Here is an 8,565-nt window from a genome sequence, read left to right on the forward strand (position 1 = left end):
CCTAGGCATGGGTTTCTGCCTAGCTCCCTTGACACTTTGCCATTTTTTCACCTTTTTTCTCATTTCATCCAGGGACACAGCGGCTCTCCACAGACTTTCCCGCGGCCCCTGGGCTCCAGGACCCTAGGCATGGGTTTCTGCCTAGCTCCCTTGACACTTTGCCATTTTTTCACCCTTTTTCTCATTTCATCCAGGGCAACAGCGGCTTTCCACAGACTTTGCAGCCGCCCCTGGGCTCCAGGACCCTAGGCATGGGTTTCTGCCTAGCTCCCTTGACACTTTGCCATTTTTCCACCTTTTTTCTCATTTCATCCAGGGACACAGCGGCTCTCCACAGACTTTGCAGCCGCCCCTGGGCTCCAGGCAGCTCGGCCTGAGTTTCTGAATTTCTCCCTTGACACTTTGCCATTTTTCCACCCTTTTTCTCATTTCATCCAGGGACACAGCGGCTCTCCACAGACTTTGCAGCCGCCCCTGGGCTCCAGGACCCTAGGCATGGGTTTCTGCCTAGCTCCCTTGACACTTTGCCATTTTTTCACCCTTTTTCTCAATTCATCCAGGGACACAGCGGCTCTCCACAGACTTTACAGCCGCCCCTGGGCTCCAGGACCCTAGGCATGGGTTTCTGAATTTTTCCCTTGACACTTTGCCATTTTTTCACCCTTTTTCTCATTTCATCCAGGGACACAGCGGCTCTCCACAGACTTTACAGCCGCCCCTGGGCTCCAGGCAGCTCGGCCTGAGTTTCTGAATTTCTCCCTTGACACTTTGCCATTTTTTCACCCTTTTTCTCAATTCATCCAGGGACACAGCGGCTCTCACAGACTTTAGAACCGCCCCTGGGCTCCAGGACCCTAGGCATGGGTTTCTGCCTAGCTCCCTTGACACTTTGCCATTTTTTCACCTTTTTTCTCATTTCATCCAGGGACACAGCGGCACTCCACAGACTTTACAGCCGCCCCTGGGCTCCAGGCAGCTCGGCCTGGGTTTCTGAATTTCTCCCTTGACACTTTGCCATTTTTTCACCTTTTTTCTCATTTCATCCAGGGACACAGCGGCTCTCACAGGCTTTAGAAACGCCCCTGGGCTCCAGGACCCTAGGCATGGGTTTCTGCCTAGCTCCCTTGACACTTTGCCATTTTTTCACCCTTTTTCTCATTTCATCCAGGGACACAGCGGCTCTCACAGACTTTAGAACCGCCCCTGGGCTCCAGGACCCTAGGCATGGGTTTCTGCCTAGCTCCCTTGACACTTTGCCATTTTTTCACCTTTTTTCTCATTTCATCCAGGGCAACAGCGGCTCTCCACAGACTTTCCCGCGGCCCCTGGGCTCCAGGACCCTAGGCATGGGTTTCTGCCTAGCTCCCTTGACACTTTGCCATTTTTTCACCCTTTTTCTCATTTCATCCAGGGACACAGCGGCTCTCACAGACTTTAGAACCGCCCCTGGGCTCCAGGACGCAAGGCATGGCTTACTCTCGCCCATTGACTTCAATGCATTTACTGCAACTCCTGCCTGTGTCCGCCAGAGGGCGTCTGGCTTAACAGCGGCTCTCCACGCTATTTCTATCCGCTTTGAGGCTCCAGGCAGCTCGGCCTGAGTTTCTGAATTTCTCCCTTGACACTTTGCCATTTTTTCACCTTTTTTCTCATTTCATCCAGGGACACAGCGGCTCTCCACAGACTTTGCAGCCGCCCCTGGGCTCCAGGCAGCTCGGCCTGGGTTTCTGAATTTCTCCCTTGACACTTTGCCATTTTTTCACCCATTTTCTCATTTCATCCAGGGACACAGCGGCACTCCACAGACTTTACAGCCGCCCCTGGGCTCCAGGCAGCTCGGCATGGGTTTCTGCCTAGCTCCCTTGACACTTTGCCATTTTTTCACCCTTTTTCTCAATTCATCCAGGGACACAGCGGCTCTCACAGACTTTAGAACCGCCCCTGGGCTCCAGGACCCTAGGCATGGGTTTCTGCCTAGCTCCCTTGACACTTTGCCATTTTTTCACCTTTTTTCTCATTTCATCCAGGGACACAGCGGCACTCCACAGACTTTACAGCCGCCCCTGGGCTCCAGGCAGCTCGGCCTGGGTTTCTGAATTTCTCCCTTGACACTTTGCCATTTTTTCACCTTTTTTCTCATTTCATCCAGGGACACAGCGGCTCTCCACAGACTTTGCAGCCGCCCCTGGGCTCCAGGACCCTAGGCATGGGTTTCTGAATTTTTCCCTTGACACTTTGCCATTTTTTCACCCTTTTTCTCATTTCATCCAGGGACACAGCGGCTCTCCACAGACTTTGCAGCCGCCCCTGGGCTCCAGGCAGCTCGGCCTGGGTTTCTGAATTTCTCCCTTGACACTTTGTTACTTTTTCACCTTTTTTCTCATTTCATCCAGGGACACAGCGGCTCTCCACAGACTTTCCCGCGGCCCCTGGGCTCCAGGACCCTAGGCATGGGTTTCTGCCTAGCTCCCTTGACACTTTGCCATTTTTCCACCTTTTTTCTCATTTCATCCAGGGACACAGCGGCTCTCCACAGACTTTGCAGCCGCCCCTGGGCTCCAGGCAGCTCGGCCTGGGTTTCTGAATTTCTCCCTTGACACTTTGCCATTTTTCCACCCTTTTTCTCATTTCATCCAGGGACACAGCGGCTCTCCACAGACTTTGCAGCCGCCCCTGGGCTCCAGGACCCTAGGCATGGGTTTCTGCCTAGCTCCCTTGACACTTTGCCATTTTTTCACCCTTTTTCTCAATTCATCCAGGGACACAGCGGCTCTCCACACACTTTAGAACCGCCCCTGGGCTCCAGGCAGCTCGGCCTGAGTTTCTGAATTTCTCCCTTGACACTTTGCCATTTTTTCACCCTTTTTCTCATTTCATCCAGGGACACAGCGGCACTCCACAGACTTTACAGCCGCCCCTGGGCTCCAGGCAGCTCGGCATGGGTTTCTGCCTAGCTCCCTTGACACTTTGCCATTTTTCCACCCTTTTTCTCATTTCATCCAGGGACACAGCGGCTCTCCACAGACTTTGCAGCCGCCCCTGGGCTCCAGGACCCTAGGCATGGGTTTCTGCCTAGCTCCCTTGACACTTTGCCATTTTTTCACCCTTTTTCTCAATTCATCCAGGGACACAGCGGCTCTCCACACACTTTAGAACCGCCCCTGGGCTCCAGGCAGCTCGGCCTGAGTTTCTGAATTTCTCCCTTGACACTTTGCCATTTTTTCACCTTTTTTCTCATTTCATCCAGGGCAACAGCGGCTCTCCACAGACTTTCCCGCGGCCCCTGGGCTCCAGGACCCTAGGCATGGGTTTCTGCCTAGCTCCCTTGACACTTTGCCATTTTTTCACCCTTTTTCTCATTTCATCCAGGGACACAGCGGCTCTCACAGACTTTAGAACCGCCCCTGGGCTCCAGGACGCAAGGCATGGCTTACTCTCGCCCATTGACTTCAATGCATTTACTGCAACTCCTGCCTGTGTCCGCCAGAGGGCGTCTGGCTTAACAGCGGCTCTCCACGCTATTTCTATCCGCTTTGAGGCTCCAGGCAGCTCGGCCTGAGTTTCTGAATTTCTCCCTTGACACTTTGCCATTTTTTCACCTTTTTTCTCATTTCATCCAGGGACACAGCGGCTCTCCACAGACTTTGCAGCCGCCCCTGGGCTCCAGGCAGCTCGGCCTGGGTTTCTGAATTTCTCCCTTGACACTTTGCCATTTTTTCACCCATTTTCTCATTTCATCCAGGGACACAGCGGCACTCCACAGACTTTACAGCCGCCCCTGGGCTCCAGGCAGCTCGGCATGGGTTTCTGCCTAGCTCCCTTGACACTTTGCCATTTTTTCACCCTTTTTCTCAATTCATCCAGGGACACAGCGGCTCTCACAGACTTTAGAACCGCCCCTGGGCTCCAGGACCCTAGGCATGGGTTTCTGCCTAGCTCCCTTGACACTTTGCCATTTTTTCACCTTTTTTCTCATTTCATCCAGGGACACAGCGGCACTCCACAGACTTTACAGCCGCCCCTGGGCTCCAGGCAGCTCGGCCTGGGTTTCTGAATTTCTCCCTTGACACTTTGCCATTTTTTCACCTTTTTTCTCATTTCATCCAGGGACACAGCGGCTCTCCACAGACTTTGCAGCCGCCCCTGGGCTCCAGGACCCTAGGCATGGGTTTCTGAATTTTTCCCTTGACACTTTGCCATTTTTTCACCCTTTTTCTCATTTCATCCAGGGACACAGCGGCTCTCCACAGACTTTGCAGCCGCCCCTGGGCTCCAGGCAGCTCGGCCTGGGTTTCTGAATTTCTCCCTTGACACTTTGTTACTTTTTCACCTTTTTTCTCATTTCATCCAGGGACACAGCGGCTCTCCACAGACTTTCCCGCGGCCCCTGGGCTCCAGGACCCTAGGCATGGGTTTCTGCCTAGCTCCCTTGACACTTTGCCATTTTTCCACCTTTTTTCTCATTTCATCCAGGGACACAGCGGCTCTCCACAGACTTTGCAGCCGCCCCTGGGCTCCAGGCAGCTCGGCCTGGGTTTCTGAATTTCTCCCTTGACACTTTGCCATTTTTCCACCCTTTTTCTCATTTCATCCAGGGACACAGCGGCTCTCCACAGACTTTGCAGCCGCCCCTGGGCTCCAGGACCCTAGGCATGGGTTTCTGCCTAGCTCCCTTGACACTTTGCCATTTTTTCACCCTTTTTCTCAATTCATCCAGGGACACAGCGGCTCTCCACACACTTTAGAACCGCCCCTGGGCTCCAGGCAGCTCGGCCTGAGTTTCTGAATTTCTCCCTTGACACTTTGCCATTTTTTCACCCTTTTTCTCATTTCATCCAGGGACACAGCGGCACTCCACAGACTTTACAGCCGCCCCTGGGCTCCAGGCAGCTCGGCATGGGTTTCTGCCTAGCTCCCTTGACACTTTGCCATTTTTCCACCCTTTTTCTCATTTCATCCAGGGACACAGCGGCTCTCCACAGACTTTGCAGCCGCCCCTGGGCTCCAGGACCCTAGGCATGGGTTTCTGCCTAGCTCCCTTGACACTTTGCCATTTTTTCACCCTTTTTCTCAATTCATCCAGGGACACAGCGGCTCTCCACACACTTTAGAACCGCCCCTGGGCTCCAGGCAGCTCGGCCTGAGTTTCTGAATTTCTCCCTTGACACTTTGCCATTTTTTCACCTTTTTTCTCATTTCATCCAGGGACACAGCGGCTCTCCACAGACTTTGCAGCCGCCCCTGGGCTCCAGGCAGCTCGGCCTGGGTTTCTGAATTTCTCCCTTGACACTTTGCCATTTTTTCACCCATTTTCTCATTTCATCCAGGGACACAGCGGCACTCCACAGACTTTACAGCCGCCCCTGGGCTCCAGGCAGCTCGGCATGGGTTTCTGCCTAGCTCCCTTGACACTTTGCCATTTTTCCACCCTTTTTCTCATTTCATCCAGGGACACAGCGGCTCTCACAGACTTTAGAACCGCCCCTGGGCTCCAGGCAGCTCGGCCTGAGTTTCTGAATTTCTCCCTTGACACTTTGCCATTTTTTCACCCTTTTTCTCATTTCATCCAGGGACACAGCGGCTCTCCACAGACTTTACAGCCGCCCCTGGGCTCCAGGACCCTAGGCATGGGTTTCTGAATTTCTCCCTTGACACTTTGCCATTTTTTCACCTTTTTTCTCATTTCATCCAGGGACACAGCGGCTCTCCACAGACTTTCCCGCGGCCCCTTGGCTCCAGGACCCTAGGCATGGGTTTCTGAATTTCTCCCTTGACACTTTGCCATTTTTTCACCTTTTTTCTCATTTCATCCAGGGCAACAGCGGCTCTCCACAGACTTTCCCGCGGCCCCTGGGCTCCAGGACCCTAGGCATGGGTTTCTGCCTAGCTCCCTTGACACTTTGCCATTTTTTCACCCTTTTTCTCATTTCATCCAGGGACACAGCGGCTCTCCACAGACTTTGCAGCCGCCCCTGGGCTCCAGGACCCTAGGCATGGGTTTCTGCCTAGCTCCCTTGACACTTTGCCATTTTTCCACCTTTTTTCTCATTTCATCCAGGGACACAGCGGCTCTCCACAGACTTTGCAGCCGCCCCTGGGCTCCAGGACCCTAGGCATGGGTTTCTGCCTAGCTCCCTTGACACTTTGCCATTTTTTCACCCTTTTTCTCATTTCATCCAGGGCAACAGCGGCTTTCCACAGACTTTGCAGCCGCCCCTGGGCTCCAGGACCCTAGGCATGGGTTTCTGCCTAGCTCCCTTGACACTTTGCCATTTTTTCACCCTTTTTCTCAATTCATCCAGGGACACAGCGGCTCTCCACACACTTTAGAACCGCCCCTGGGCTCCAGGCAGCTCGGCCTGAGTTTCTGAATTTCTCCCTTGACACTTTGCCATTTTTTCACCCTTTTTCTCAATTCATCCAGGGACACAGCGGCTCTCCACACACTTTAGAACCGCCCCTGGGCTCCAGGACCCTAGGCATGGGTTTCTGAATTTTTCCCTTGACACTTTGCCATTTTTTCACCCTTTTTCTCATTTCATCCAGGGACACAGCGGCACTCCACAGACTTTACAGCCGCCCCTGGGCTCCAGGCAGCTCGGCCTGGGTTTCTGAATTTCTCCCTTGACACTTTGCCATTTTTTCACCTTTTTTCTCATTTCATCCAGGGACACAGCGGCTCTCCACAGACTTTGCAGCCGCCCCTGGGCTCCAGGCAGCTCGGCCTGGGTTTCTGAATTTCTCCCTTGACACTTTGTTACTCTTTCACCTTTTTTCTCATTTCATCCAGGGACACAGCGGCTCTCCACAGACTTTCCCGCGGCCCCTGGGCTCCAGGACCCTAGGCATGGGTTTCTGCCTAGCTCCCTTGACACTTTGCCATTTTTTCACCTTTTTTCTCATTTCATCCAGGGCAACAGCGGCTCTCACAGACTTTAGAACCGCCCCTGGGCTCCAGGACCCTAGGCATGGGTTTCTGCCTAGCTCCCTTGACACTTTGCCATTTTTTCACCTTTTTTCTCATTTCATCCAGGGACACAGCGGCTCTCCACAGACTTTCCCGCGGCCCCTGGTCTCCAGGACCCTAGGCATGGGTTTCTGCCTAGCTCCCTTGACACTTTGCCATTTTTTCACCTTTTTTCTCATTTCATCCAGGGACACAGCGGCTCTCCACAGACTTTCCCGCGGCCCCTGGGCTCCAGGACCCTAGGCATGGGTTTCTGAATTTCTCCCTTGACACTTTGCCATTTTTTCACCTTTTTTCTCATTTCATCCAGGGACACAGCGGCTCTCCACAGACTTTCCCGCGGCCCCTGGGCTCCAGGACCCTAGGCATGGGTTTCTGAATTTCTCCCTTGACACTTTGCCATTTTTTCACCTTTTTTCTCATTTCATCCAGGGACACAGCGGCTCTCCACAGACTTTGCAGCCGCCCCTGGGCTCCAGGCAGCTCGGCCTGAGTTTCTGAATTTCTCCCTTGACACTTTGCCATTTTTCCACCCTTTTTCTCATTTCATCCAGGGACACAGCGGCTCTCCACAGACTTTGCAGCCGCCCCTGGGCTCCAGGCAGCTCGGCCTGGGTTTCTGAATTTCTCCCTTGACACTTTGCCATTTTTTCACCTTTTTTCTCATTTCATCCAGGGACACAGCGGCTCTCCACAGACTTTGCAGCCGCCCCTGGGCTCCAGGCAGCTCGGCCTGGGTTTCTGAATTTCTCCCTTGACACTTTGCCATTTTTCCACCCTTTTTCTCATTTCATCCAGGGACACAGCGGCTCTCCACAGACTTTGCAGCCGCCCCTGGGCTCCAGGCAGCTCGGCCTGGGTTTCTGAATTTCTCCCTTGACACTTTGTTACTTTTTCACCTTTTTTCTCATTTCATCCAGGGACACAGCGGCTCTCCACAGACTTTCCCGCGGCCCCTGGGCTCCAGGACCCTAGGCATGGGTTTCTGCCTAGCTCCCTTGACACTTTGCCATTTTTTCACCCTTTTTCTCATTTCATCCAGGGACACAGCGGCTCTCACAGACTTTAGAACCGCCCCTGGGCTCCAGGACGCAAGGCATGGGTTTCTGAATTTCTCCCTTGACACTTTGCCATTTTTTCACCTTTTTCCTCATTTCATCCAGGGACACAGCGGCTCTCCACAGACTTTCCCGCGGCCCCTGGGCTCCAGGACCCTAGGCATGGGTTTCTGCCTAGCTCCCTTGACACTTTGCCATTTTTTCACCTTTTTTCTCATTTCATCCAGGGCAACAGCGGCTCTCACAGACTTTAGAACCGCCCCTGGGCTCCAGGACCCTAGGCATGGGTTTCTGCCTAGCTCCCTTGACACTTTGCCATTTTTTCACCTTTTTTCTCATTTCATCCAGGGCAACAGCGGCTCTCACAGGCTTTAGAACCGCCCCTGGGCTCCAGGACCCTAGGCATGGGTTTCTGCCTAGCTCCCTTGACACTTTGCCATTTTTCCACCCTTTTTCTCATTTCATCCAGGGACACAGCGGCTCTCCACAGACTTTACAGCCGCCCCTGGGCTCCAGGACCCTAGGCACGGGTTTCTGAAT

This window comes from Dunckerocampus dactyliophorus, unplaced genomic scaffold (genome assembly GCF_027744805.1).
Source record: "Dunckerocampus dactyliophorus isolate RoL2022-P2 unplaced genomic scaffold, RoL_Ddac_1.1 HiC_scaffold_31, whole genome shotgun sequence".
NCBI classification, from domain to species: Eukaryota; Metazoa; Chordata; class Actinopteri; order Syngnathiformes; family Syngnathidae; genus Dunckerocampus; species Dunckerocampus dactyliophorus.